The 14,563-nt window shown below is 37.7% G+C and overlaps 1 protein-coding gene across 1 annotated transcript in view; it reads right to left on the bottom strand.

Annotated features, from left to right (window-relative positions):
• ADAMTSL1 (ADAMTS like 1) overlaps nucleotides 1–14,563 on the bottom strand; it is a 381,502-nt gene that overhangs the window by 169,734 nt on the left and 197,205 nt on the right. The gene's annotated exons all lie outside the window — the stretch shown is intronic.

The following is a 14,563-nucleotide window of genomic DNA, read 5'->3' as shown; positions in this document are numbered from 1 at the left end:
TATATTTTTTTTTTTTTTTACTATCTGTATATTTTATTTTCTGAAGGAGAAATTACAAACTGGATCCAAGAATTTTCTAAAAGCCCTAGGCATTCTCCCACATCGGGCTGAGCTGGATGCCTTGCAGTCTCAAGATTTTGGTACTGCAGGGCACATCACATCCAGATGGGCATATAGAAAGCCCAGTAAAAAAATCATGATTCTGGCACGTCAGCAAGCTCAGACAATGGAGAACAGTAAGGTACATGTGTGTTAGGGGTGGAGAATAGTATGCTAGCCATGAGTCTTAGAAGTGACTGAAGTCAGAAGTTAGCAAAGGAAAAGGACACTCTGCCAAGGGCCAGGACTGGGGACAGAAAGGAAAAAGGAGCAAGGGTAGACCACAGACTGTTTAAGAGAACTTCACATCAGTAGAAATTAAAACCAGCCTGGGGGAAAAGCTGGATGAACAGATGGAGAGTGATACAGACTTTGTAAAAGAAAAAGAACTGGGTGGAAAAATGAAAAAGAGTCACAGATGTTGAAAAGTCAGATAGGAGAAGCGTCTGGCTTTGTACAACAGGAACAGAAATATAAACACTGAAGACATCTGAAGGCCAAAATAGAAAAGATACCAAGTAGATGGAGATGGGCTTTAGGAAATGAAGATGGAATTTAAAAAAAGAAATTAAAGTAATTAGGAACAGTGGAAGAAACAGATTTCAGCCTTCACTGCCCAGCAGTCATTTGGTCGGGTACCTTTGGAATTGGCAGGTGAGGAAGCAGGGCCTGAAAGACTGAAAGGGCTCAGTAGGAAGGTGCTATGATGGAAAATGTAGTAGCTGGACTGAACATAGCAGGGATGAGAAAAGGTTTGAAACAGGTTCCAATATTCCTCTAGTACATCCTTATCTATCTCTACAGCAACTTCAGTGACTTTTTCATGGAGCAAAGGTGAGGGATGGACCACTTTGCACCATCAGAAGTGAGGAAGCAACCATAGGATGACATCAACGGAGAAATTATGACTTTTCCTATTGCCCTTTAAAACTCAGGAAACTCAACATATAAATCTACTAAAAATCTAGTGTACTTTTTACAAATAACACCATTATCCCCCCCAAAGTAAAGCCCTCATATCTTTTTCTTCACCAGCAGAGTCAACACATACACTGAGAGCTGCACAAAAGGATTTTATCCATACATCTCCTAGCTATTGTTGTATGTTTTCCACCTTACTCTTTTCCTTTTCTACAAGACTAAGGTAATTGGAGGAGTACTTACAGTAGTTCCTGGAATTCCTGTAAATGAGATTCTCTAGACAAACTTTTAAATGCAAACAGTAAGATTTGTAATATTGAATAGATAAATCTTGACTGCTTTATTTTTAAGAAAAAAACTGCTGCAATTATGATTACGTGACTTACAATGGATGGAACAACTGACAAAGATGTTTTCATAACCATGTGTTTGGGTTTATTTGTGTGGTTTATTTTGTTTTTTTCTTAATCTGACTTTAAACTGGAGATTTTGCACTAACATTGTATAAACCCATTTCTGAATGCCTCATTTTGTGTCTCTTGTTAAACTATGGAAAATGTGGCTTTTTTAAAATGAAGTATGGGATATTCTTCTTTTCAGTAGAGAAGCCTCAATAGACAACTGTATCATCTAAGGTGGACTAATATTTTTGGAATTATATTTATATTCAATGTATTCTGCAGTTTTCTGATCACAGAATGTTGCATGAAGAATGATGGTGGGAGACAGGAGTTTATTATGTAATAGAATCATAGAATCATTAGGTTGGATAAAACCTTGAAGATCACCAAGTCCAAATGTTACTTTAACACCGCCAAGTCCACCAATAAACCATGCCCCTAAGCACCCTGCCCACACATCTTTTGAACACCTCCAGGGATGGTGACTCAGCCACTTCCCTGGACAGCCTGACACCACCTCAGTTACCAATATTGCATCTAACCATCTGTTAGATGCAATATTGTTCCAGCTTGAGGTTGTTTCTTCTTCTCCTTGTTTCTTTGGAGAAGTGACTAACTCAAAGTTGTAGAGAGTGTTAAGGTCTCCCCTCAATTTCCTTTTCTCCATGCTGAACACTCCCAGCTCCCTCAGCCACTCCTCACAGGAGTTGTGCTCTTCACCAGCTCCCTTGCTCTTTTTTGGATGTGCTCCAGAACTTCAATTTCTTTCTTGTAGTGAGTTGGATGTCTTACAGTAGTGCTACAAAATTATGTAGTCTGCAATGTTCAGACATGTCAAAAAGGTGACTTTAAAGAGCTTTCTTTATTCAAGATATGTGTTTAATCACTAGCACAGCAGCATGGTATTCATAATAGCATTACAATATGCATGAAATTCACCATGACTGATACTCTGGTTGCACATTTAAAATTTAGACCAGAATCTAAAATGCAGCTTGAATTTTGTTTTCACAACGACCTCATGCAAACTGTGTAATTTTTTCATGAAACTACATAAATATTCTTAATAAAAACCACTATAAATAAAAACCCACATTCTTCCAACAGTTTGGCTTTCATTTTTCTGCACATAGTTGAACTTAAAAATCAAAGTGAAATTGAGGGAATGGAAACACATGAATCAAGTCCAAGGGAAAGGTCTACTCAAATTCTTGCCTATAGCTTTAATGAGCAGTTGTGCCCAATATCTGCCAATTTCTCCAGAGCTATATTGGATCTATCTAAAGGCTCATTTGAATTATTCATAATGGGAAAAAAGTAAAAAAAAACCAAAACCGACACAAAAACCCAACAACAACAAAAAGAAAAGAAGTGTAGATTTACTGAAAAATTACATTAAGGTATCAAGTGCCTGAAAGGGTTGTAGAGCCCATCTCCATGTCCTGCTGTTTAGGTCCAGGATTTTATTATACTGCATATATGCATTTATATGGGGTTAATTTACTTGTCTTGCTGAAAGACATATTCAATATTCTATATATGGAACACTAGTTTGGGAGTATGGAGTGTGGTATTTCTTCTGTGGATGCACATATATATAAAAAGGAAAAGATGCTCTAAACAAAGTAATGTTGCCTGAAGAGTGCAAAAACTCAGGCTCGGTTCATGTCCAGATTTTCCCTGTCATATACCCCAAGGGAATACAAGAATTCAGAGCAATAAAAGACTGCTATCTGCAGCAGAAGTAATAGCTGAAACTTTAAGGGATATGTTAGCCAGTATGGATGGTGCCTAATGCTCCTAGCACTGTTGTTTCCCCAGTAAGACTGAGGTTGTTCTTAGCAAAATCTTAATGCTACAGATGAAGTCCTGAGACACTCAAAATCATTTGCAAAAACTGGTACTGGAGATTGGTGAATCTAGGATTGCATTCTGCATCACTTTCTGAGTATATATATGCAAATATGTCACCTCCAAACCCTGACCTTACAAACACATGTAATTCACCACCTCAAGGGAGATTGCACAAATACTTGCTACACTGTGTTCTGAAAATTGCACCTTCCACTTTCTGAAGTGGTTATTCATTCCAGTTTTCCTTCACCTCTGAAAGGTGTTAAATTAAATCTGTTTGCATCTGTTAGAAGGAAACAGAATTCATAATCAACACTGCACTCTACCTATTACAAATTATATGAAATGGAAGTAGAAGCCAAGGTGGGTGTCTGAAGCAGTGTTTTAAGCTCTACAGATTTAACGATACTTAATTTGAAAAACACACATGCAGGCAGAAAAAACCTGTTAACATCAATATACTTTCTGGCAGAAAAGAGCGAACTCAGCTTTGGAGCTGATCTCCCTGGTGAGAATATCTTAACATTGTCACTCAGAAGACACCTGTCTCTTCTGGGTAGCTGGACTTCTTTTTTGCCACACAGTCTGTAGCAAATGGAATTTTTAAATTTTTACTACTTTTTCATTAGCAGTTTTTCTTAGATTTCTTTTTTCTATTGTAAACACGGATTGATTTCTGGGAACCTGTAAGCTTGTGAAAATATGGAAAGTGAGAAGTGGGAGGGAACCAGCGCTTTATAAGGAGATACAGACAGGATTCGCATTTATGTGTGTGTGTATGTGTGTGTGTGTGTGTCTTCCTCCATGCCTTCGAAGGCTGTGAAAGAAAATAGAATGAAAGTTAGAAGGACTGTAATATTCTGGAGGGTCTAGTACAGCTCATTTAGATATACATGATGTAAGATTATGAAAGCCCTTTTCCCCAAAGTTTAAGGTGCTGATGCATACAAACCTTTACCTAGACATCCAACTTGAGATAAGACTCAAAAGTATGATAGGAGGAACAATACAGCTCTGAGCAATAAGAAATCCCTTATTCATCCCTAGCAGGGAAATAGATACATAGTTCAGCCTTCAGATTCACCAGGTCTTTACCCTTTACAGAAGACAGGTTGACATGAGCCCTGGAGTAAAATGGTGCCACTTAGGAGCAGGTGTGCTGTGATCTCTCTGTGTTCAATGCTCACATCTCATGTAAGATGAGGTCTCAAGAAAGGGATGATATGTAACATTGCTTTATCCATTTTTTTGGCTGAACAGAAATCAGACCTATGAGATGCTTCCATGTGAAACACTTTAAGCTTTACATATTGAAGCTGAACAGTTGCTTCCTCCATGGCAATAATGGAAAAAGTTGGAGTGAATTCCTATATGCGGGCTGCTTCTTTCTTGATATTTAACTGTACTTACTGAAGTAATGAGCTATAGAGAACTCCTCCCTTCCATGCTGTTTGTTACCATCATATGAATGATGATATCTGTTGCATTTCAGTAATAGACCTAGACCTCTGGCAGCAGTAAAGTCTAAACCAAAATTTCACCAAAACTATTATAGACTCCTGCAGGGTTCTTTCACAACAATTTAACATCATGTTCAATTTTTTCATTGTAAGGGTGTGGCAGTTTAGTGGATGAGCCAAACATCTTGAACTGACATGCTTGAGAACCTAAGTTACAACAACAAAATAGGGAAATTCTGCAACAGGAGGTGCAAAATTACTTCCTCCTCCTGTTTTGACAGAGAATTCCAGGTGAAAAAGGCAACCACTTACATATCATTCTTCCAACATAATTTCTTTCTCAGGCTTATTTCTTCCCACAAGACAGTTTCCTGTATTGTTGTGTTGCTGTGTGCTCCTTTTGAAGTCTACTTTCAGAAGCTTTTTCAAGAAGCCTTACTTATCTCCACTCTTTCCATGCCTTTTGCCTCCCAGCCAGTGCTGTATCTCAGCTTGCTCTAAAACTTAACTTGCCTTGCTTTTCAAGCAGCCCGCAAAGCACAGAAAATAATCAGTTTCTGTTGTAAAAACAGGGCACTCTAAGTACAGTAAGATTAAGTGAGATTAAGTAATTTACCCATAATTTTACATGAAGGCACTAACAGAGGACAGAATCGTACAACATTACTGAAGTTGCAGACTAGCAGCCGTAGCTATATGGACCCATATGGTGCTTAAGTTCCATGAGAAATCACATGAAAGTAAATCTCTCTTAAATATATATAGCAAAGTGACATTAATAGCAGAGTATTTCCATTGCCTTACAGAACATCCAGGTCTTGCAATAAACTTCATGCAAGTAAGAGACTTGTTCTATGTCAATAACTCTTGAAAATCAATGAACAGTCATTGTTGTGTTTTTAAATCAGAGGCCTGACTTCAGATATCATATGTGAGTTTTGTTCTTTATGAAAGTTTCTAGGCATGCTGTTTGCAAAAATTAACCAGAAAACAGATACTGACAGAATATACAAACATGTAATTAATGAGAAGTCTCATTATTCAAACTATCAAGCCTGTGATTTTAGAGAGATTACACAGCAGCACTTGGGGCAGATGATACTGCTTTTGAATACTGCAGAAACAGATCTTATATTTTTGTATCTGGAAGTCAGCTGAGTTATAAATTTCTTTACTGATAAAACCAAACCCAAATCAAACAGAAAAACCTCATAGGGTTTTCAACATCTGATTTAGAAGGCTTTTGTCTTGTCTCATTTTTCCTTCTATGGAAGTAAAGCATAGGAAATTATTTATATGGCCTTTTGCATTGCAAATGGGATTCAATTACATTTCCATTTTCTTCTTATCGAAACTGAGATTCTATAAGCAGGCACAGACCATCATGAGTGAACGTAAACCATGTGAAACTGCCAAAATATAATGAAGGGAAGAATTTGCAAGTTTTAATAATCTTACGAAGAAATGAGACAAAAAATAAGACTAGGAAGTACATTTTGGGTCAGGATTCGGAAAACCCCTAAGGTGGAGGTGGGATTTGTGTTTTGGCTAATTTGCAATACTCAGCTCTGTGTCTGTATTCAGCTTTCCAAAGTTTCCACAAGAGAAGGTGTGGAGGAAGGAGAGGGGTTGGATACAGAGTCTTTGGATTTTGCCCCATCTCTTATGCTAGCAATTAATGAAAGTGCCAGGACAGCACAAAGCATACTTTGAAATGTTGAGCCAGCAAGATATTTGAGCATTGGAGAAATCTTTCTTAGTGAGAGGGTTTTGAATATCAAAACAATAGTGAAGATGCTCCATGGTTGGAACACCCACTCAGTCACAATGTGTTTTTCTAAGCAAAAGGCACAGAACGCTTACCCTCAAGTTGGCCAAGTTAATAAAGATTAGCAATGCAGACAAACAGCAAGGATTATTAGCACAAAGACACTTAATGACATACTTGAAAGCTGGAATTGTTCTTGTGACAATTACAGAGGTCAAGCAAATATGAAGGTCCGTGGTGAGGAAGAGAAATCTTCAGATTACGGGACAAAACACATTTTAAAATATAGAAAGATAAAGAATATGTGATAAAATATGAGAGTAAATGGTAGGATTTTGAAAGAGCAGAGTACTCAAATCACTGCAACATACACGTAGGAGTGGAAAAAGGTATTCAGTGGAATATTTGAAACATATGGTTTTTGTTTATGTTTCTTGCAAATATTTGAGAAAAGAGAACAACTTCTACCTGTATACAATTGTGATCGTGAATGCAGTATTATGTTGTAACAAAAATGTATTTTTAAGCAACCAGTAAAATGCTGGAAGAGATTATAATGTTAATAACTAGGAGGCTATTGTGTTCCGTATTAAATTTCTCAGCACTGCAGCTCACTATGCAAAGAGCAGCAGTTTCTACTTGATGGATTAAACAGTTACAAAATGGTAGAAATACAGGAAGCAGTGAAAAAAGACAGATAGTATTTTCCTTGCAAGCGAGGCCGAAAATATTCTCAATATCAGAGAAACAGGTGAAAAGATGAAATAATTTTTAATTTTTGGGTTTGCAACTGGCAGGATGTGGTGACATTCTAGTTTGAATTCATGACAGTTGGCAACTCAAAATTCAAATCCATATGTGGACTGAATCATCACAGAAACACTTCTAAAAAACATTTGAAGAATGATTGTCTCTGGTAGATTTATCTGACTGGTTTGTACTGAGTCAGGCATGTGAGTAGATGATAGAATCTTAAGGGCCTCAATATTTCTCTTATTCAAGGAAGAAATCAGGAGTAATGGAAAGGAACTCAGTAGGGTCTTTGAAAAACCAAAACAGGTGAAAATTGAAGTAAAATCCTAAATGTTATGATATTTAGTCTGCATTATAGTTTATTTTATCATTTAATGTGTGCTCATAGAATCTGAATTTAAAAAATAAAAGCCTTTCATGTAGTGGTTGAAGATAAAGATAATCATGGCACTAAGTATGTAAATACCAAGGAACTGAAGAAAACGGTCTAGACTAAGAAAATGAAACCTTACCTTTGAGAAAGATGTGATATTCCAGTCAAATCAACTGCTGCAGTAGACACAAATTTCTGAGCAATTTAAGGAGTATTTGCAAATAAACATCACCAGTTTTAGACATGGAAAACTAAACCCTTCAGTCGTACAAGAACCTCCTATCTGTCAGTTTTCATCAAACTGATCAATATATATTATCAAAATGTATTAAAGGACATGCTGAGAGGACAGCAGATAATGCTGCATGGATGAGCAAACAGGACTTTTGTGGCTGAGGTTACTCAAAGTCAGAAGTCAAATGCTCTTGTTCTGTAGCACTTTGATTTATATTAACTTTGCCAGCATATCAGGGAACAATTGATGTCTAACTGAATTTCAGACTAGATTATTTAGAACCATCATTTATTTACACGGTGAGAGTGTCAATGCCTGCTATGCTAACATTTTTACATGGGAAAAGCAGACAAGATTGAGTTCTGAATTACCATCTGCAATTCAGAGCTTTAACCACAAAAGTTATTTACCAGATGAATTCTCATGAGGATCTACTCTTTTCAGGTATTTTATTGCATCGTCCATATTTTAATCACAATAATTATGAGAAATGTTAGACAATGAAAGGACTTCCTCTATCTGCACAACAGAAGCTTAAAGTCCTGTAATCTTTGTATGTCACAGATTCTCTGAGATCTTGTTGCAGTGTCTTTTTAGCTACGTCACTTGACAGTCTATGACAGACTGGCCTTTATTTTTGCAACATCTTCTATCTTGCTTGAAGTCATATCTATAACAAAGATATCTTCATATATATCTTTTTAAAAAACCTCTCGCAACAATCATTATATTTGTCTGTAACCAGATGCCATTTTTTTTATTTAAGTACTTTGTCCACTGAAATGGCTATTTTATTTCATTCATACTTATTTTCAAAAGCTGGTCCTTTGTGATGCAATGCATAATCTTTCCTATATTCAACTTATAAAGACTTTCATGGGGCTATCTTAATTCAGTTTTGTGTTAACCTTCTTTTTCTTATTTGAATCCTAATTTCGAAAATCTACTTTTATATATCTTTGACATTAGCAGTTGTTCTGACTGCTTAGGCTTGTAATTCTATTTGCCTGCACAACATCACTGGAGATGATATGAAATATTTTTGTGCTGTACTGTGTCTTTGTGAAGTGAAAGTATAAGGGGGCTACTGTTTGGAAGCCTTTGTTCTGGAAAAGAAGTTCGTAATATAATAAGAAAGAACTGTATCTAAATAATGAAAAACTATGGATGAGATTACCTAAACAATCCTAATTACGTACTGTGGTTTTAGATTATTATTTATGTGTTAAGATTTACATTTCCCTGCTACATATTACTTCCTCCTTCTCCTCACTTCCCTCCTGGCTTTGACCAAGTATATTGTCTTGTTCTTCTGTCAAAGTTCAGAGTAAAAGATAAAGCAAAACCAGCATGCATGTATTGTAGGTCTGTATTGTATCTTTGTGAACTGAGACAGCAGTTTGGTTTTTTTGTTGTAATGTTTTAACATGTATGGGCAGATCTTCACTACATGGAGAAACAAAGTGGCATTCACTGCATTGTAGAATACTGCCAGCTTGTCAGTAATTTCCTATGATGCCATCAACAATTCAAAAACTAACGCAGGTAGGATGGAAGAAGCTAAAGCTTTCATACTGGCTGAGCTATACACTTTATGCTTAATAAAGTTTATTATAATAGAGATTTCTTTATCTATATGAAGATAAAGAAAGGCTCAGTTTTCATCAAAGACTCAGCTTTCTAAAATCTATATGTAGGTGGAAACATATACGCTAATTAAAAACCTCTTCCCCAGTGGGCAGAGTAAAACTGCTCAGAAATGCTCCACAACAGCAGTGGGAAAGGTTAGTGATTTGTAGTTTTGTAGTATCACATAGCAGTGGAGGCTGTCACACCAGGAGTTTTACATGTCATGGATACACTTCCTTCAGTGCCATCTATAATCATTAGGCTTTACATTTCTAAGGCCTTTCTGTTCATAGAGCCTTCTTCCCACTGACTGATAGGCATTCTGTGCTTGGAGTCTTCAAAATGCAGGTAGAGAAGCGAGCTGTGTGCCATTAATCCTACTGTAATCCTGGTAATGCTCCCAGTAGGGAGCTCAGCCCTTCCTGAGACATCCACCCCCGTGACAAAGTTGCCACATACAAATGAGGCATGCCTCGTTTGTATAGAGGAAATAATAGTGCATGTCAGGACCACTGTGCCATGTGTCTAACTAACTACAAAATTAGCCAGTTTCTTCCGTGTAACTTCTGACAGTAAACAGAGGTTTTGCAATTTATGTCTATCCACTAGCATAGTTACCACCACATGATTCAAAAGCATCTTTTATTTTCCATATTCATATGTGAGGATATGAGATACAGACAAGTGAGGTGCATGGTATAGACAATTACATGAAAATTCTCTAGTTTATTGAAATCCTAGCCAATGATCACCAAAGCACTCTCTGCCTAACTAGCTCAGTGGTAAATAAAGAAAATTCTTCTAAGCATATGCCCACACGTCATGAGCTTTGTGTTTGAAGAAATGCTACTCATGGTTACTTTAATTAAACAACATTGATTACTTGATGCTCAAGAAGGTAAAATCTACTATCCCATCCTCTATAGTAACTGGATGTGGAGGAATAAACCAAAACTGGTTAATTTTATATGTGTGTAACATGAAGATATAATTTTGAGCTCTCTTCCCCTGTCTTGTTAAGGGGCACCTAGAGCTTCCTTTAGGAAATCCAAGGATAGCATTTTATAAAACACTCATTACATTACTGGTTTGAATTTTCTCATCTTTGGCTTTTTATATCCCTCTCCTGAATTATGAATATAGCAGTAGCTCCACCACTTCAATTGTGAGAGACAGGGCTGACTTCAGGCTCCCTTATGCATTTTAATTTTTTTAAAAGAGTTAAAAATGAACTCTGCCACATAATAAAAAAAAGGTCTGGCCTGACCATCAAACTAGTGATTCCAGTAAGAATGGAGTGGGTGTTAAGGGAAGAGTCAAACTCTGCAGCTGAGTTTCAGTACTTGAGGAAAAAGACATCCTTTATCAGCTATATTTTTCTTCTGTTCATTTAATGTTTTCTTTTATTCTTCTGGGGAACACTGAGTATGAATATTTTACTATGGCATCCCTAGGTAACATGTGTCCTGTACTGCCACTGTTCCACAAAATACTGGGCTGCACTACACAGCAGGCAGCTTGCCATTTCTGCAGTTTATATACTACTGCACTCCACGTCAAAAAATCTTACACGTTCTTGAAGACTATTAGCAATTTAAGTGAAGATTCATTAGGGGAGAATTAATGATGATTTTAAGTACACAGTAGATATTTGGATTCTTAATATTATTTTGTACAAAGTTTAAATGCTTTTATTTTCCACCTCCTAATAATTTATTTTTGTTTCCATTACAATGAGTATTTTTCAAGCAGTGGTTCTAAATGAATCTGTGGTTCAGGAACATAGATGGTTGGTTGCATTTCAGAGAATCATTTTTTAATCCTAAGTAAGAACAAGACTTAGACGATGTCAAGAATAATCAACTGAAAACAGCAGTTTGGGTTATTTTGACTGACCTGTTCTTGATCTCACTGGTGTCATGAAGACAACACAAGAGGTAGAGCAGAACAGAGAGGATTCAGTTGTGTGTAGCTGGCAACCAGAATAAAATGCATCTTGGAATAAATAGTGCCAGATTTTCTAGCACTAGACACACAGTTACCGGCTTCTACATCATAAGATTTTTGAATTTCCTTGTGTAACTAAAAACTTCTCATGATGTTTTTTCAAAAACCCATGAATACATGCTCCCTCAATATGTGTGTGTGTCATCACTGGCTGTGATTTATCCTTCCTGTATCATGTCTGGAGCAACTAATACTGTTTCATGGAGCGTAGTAAGATATATTTCCCAAAAACATCCTAAGTCATATTCCCCCAAAGATCTTAAGGAAAAGATACAAGGCACATAAGTAGTCAGTAACATAACGTGTTTTTTCTGACCCAGAGGATTTGAAAGTAGGTATTCATTGGAGCACTTTTGCAAAAAGTGAGTTTGTCAAGGGGTGATGGCCTGTGTTTGCACAATTTGTTTTTCCCATTGACCTGACCTGTTTGCCCAAAAGCCTTCTGTAGGAGATAACTGAGCTCTTCTGAAAACCCACTGAATAGCATTAGGATCAGACTTTATATGCTTTCTGTACTCGTGCTAAATATTTCCAGTTATAAGCATCTTTGGGAAGAATATCTCATCTTTGAAATACAGCCTCAGATAAAATTAAAAAGTAGCTACCTTCATGAACAGCATCTCATAGGCATTTGCATGACAACATATTTACAACCACAACAACTAGTAATCTGCAAACCAAATCATCAGTACTTTTAGTGCCATCAAGCCTGCATAATAAACTTTGTGGGCAGAAGAGTTTAAACTCAGACAGAATATTTAATGAATGCCTACAAGAAACCACATTCCTCATTGACAGTGAGGGGCCTAGAGAATGGGGCAGAGTCGTGGCAAGGAGTCATTATGGTGATTGCTTTTATAGTTTTTACAGTATTTGTTGTGTAGAAATTATTGTTGAAACTAACTCTCTGAAATGTTATTGTATGCTCTCCGTCATAAACAGTGTTCACACTTTCAGGCATCATCACTGGTTTTTAAGGAGTAGTTTATTTGTATAAATTTTGAATGACAAAGTCATTGCAGTTTGTCCTATATTCATTCATTCCCAAAATGGTCTCAAGACAGGCCACTAGAAGCCAGTCAGAGATTAATCCTGCACCTCTGCATGCAGGCGTACAAGTGCAGTTACATGAAGTGTATTCTAGAGGAAAGTGCAAGAATTTGATGATGGTGATAGCCTGGCTTGGTATTCAGAATAGCAGCTGACTGCTGCAGAGGGGCCAGTAGTGCAGCAGCCCCATTTAGGCTATGCCTACAAGTTCAACACAGGGCATAGCAGCAGTATTAGAAACAATTCAGAGTGGATGTAAGGGAGAAAAACGAACAGACCAGCCAAGAATGAACCCCCAAAATTCTATTGTACAAAAAGTAAAACTCACCCCTGCAAAAAAGAGCACTCTTAGGTATGTTGGCAGTCAAGGTCCACCTGCCTGAAATGCCCCCTTGCCAACCCTGGAAGGGCCAGGGTTGTCACAGAGTGAAAATGAGATCTTCTCCATATTAGAGAGCTGAAAAACAACCAGCAGCAGAAGGTATCCCCACCACAGGAATGTGAAATTAGCTATATTAATTTAATTTCACTCAACTGGGATATTTACTCCCAGCTGTTTGAAATTAGTAGCAAGTGGCTGTGTCAGCCTGGGTGGCTTTCTCTATAAGGGCAGAACGTTTGTTTCCCCAGGTGAAAATATCAAAGGTGTTCAAGTTACAAAATGGACAGTAAAACTGCTATAATGGGCTCCTTAATGAGCTCTCTTCTCCCATCCTTGTCCTTTCTCAAAGAATTCAGGAATCCAGAGGAGGTGGTGAAGCACCCTAAAAAAGATGTATGTCCACTTCTCTCTTCTCTGAGAGAATAGCAAAAATAACACTGAGGGCATGCAATTTTCAAGTGTCACATGGTCCTCTGGTATTTATTAACATGCTTCTCATTGCATTGTTAGATCAATAGCTGTGTTTCTAATTAAAATATTGCTTCTGAGAATAACAGTGAGAAGTACCATATGCCACTTCACCAACCTTTCAACATAGGCTATTCACTTTTGTTCATGAAACTTCTCAGTATCCAGGGAAAAAATAACTGTGTCAGATTCTCAGTATAGCACTATTAATTACATGTCTTTTACTGGGTGGCACTTGAATTCAGTTTGCTTTTAGAAAAATAAATGAGCAAGGTGCTCACATGAAGTCATACCAATAGAAGTGAAAGAACTTCCCTAGATGTTCTTCAAATTTACTCAAAGTACAGGGCAGATACTAAAAGTCCTATTTTTTAGCAAAATCATGATAATCAATTCTGTAATACGCAACAGGCTAGATTTTGCCTTCAAATGAACCTAAATGAAGTCAAGCGGCAAGGGCACACAACACAGAAATTTGGTTTCAACACAGATGGAGAGTTATAGAATGATAGACTGCTTTGGGTTGGGAGGGGACCTTGAAGATCAAAAGCTTCTAGTTCCAGTCCCCTTGCTGTAGGGGATTGGAACTAGACCCGTCTGCTCAGAGTCCCATCCAACCTGGCCTTGAACAGCTCTGGGGATGGGACATTCACAACTGTTCACTGGGAAACTTGTTCCAGCACCTCACCACCTTCACAGTTAAGACTTTCTTCCTAGTATCTAACCTAATCCTACTCTCTTTCAATTTCAACCCATTCCTCCTTGTCCTGTCACTACATGCTTTTCTAAGCAGTCTTGTAAATTTTTCTTGCAAATTCTCCTCAGGTACTAGACAGTCGCAATTACTTCTTTCCAAAGCCTTCTCTTTTACAGTCTGAGCAATTCCAATTCTATCAGCCCCAATAATGAGAAAATTACTTCCCTCACAGGAGAGGTTCTCTCTTCCCTCTGATCAACTTGGTGGCATCCTGTGGACTCACTCCAGCAGGTCCATGTCCTTCCTGAGCTGGATGCAGCCCTGCAGGTGGGGTCTCAGCAGAGCAGAGCAGAGGGGCAGAATCCCCTCCCTGGCCCTGCTGCCCACGCTGCTCTGGATGCAGCCCAGGACACGTTTGGCTCTCTGGGCTGGGAGTGCCCATGGCTGGGTCATGTCCAGCCTCTCA

Source organism: Zonotrichia leucophrys, chromosome Z, assembly GCF_028769735.1.
Source record: "Zonotrichia leucophrys gambelii isolate GWCS_2022_RI chromosome Z, RI_Zleu_2.0, whole genome shotgun sequence".
NCBI classification, from domain to species: domain Eukaryota; kingdom Metazoa; phylum Chordata; class Aves; order Passeriformes; family Passerellidae; genus Zonotrichia; species Zonotrichia leucophrys.
This window is presented reverse-complemented; position numbering and strand designations above follow the sequence as displayed.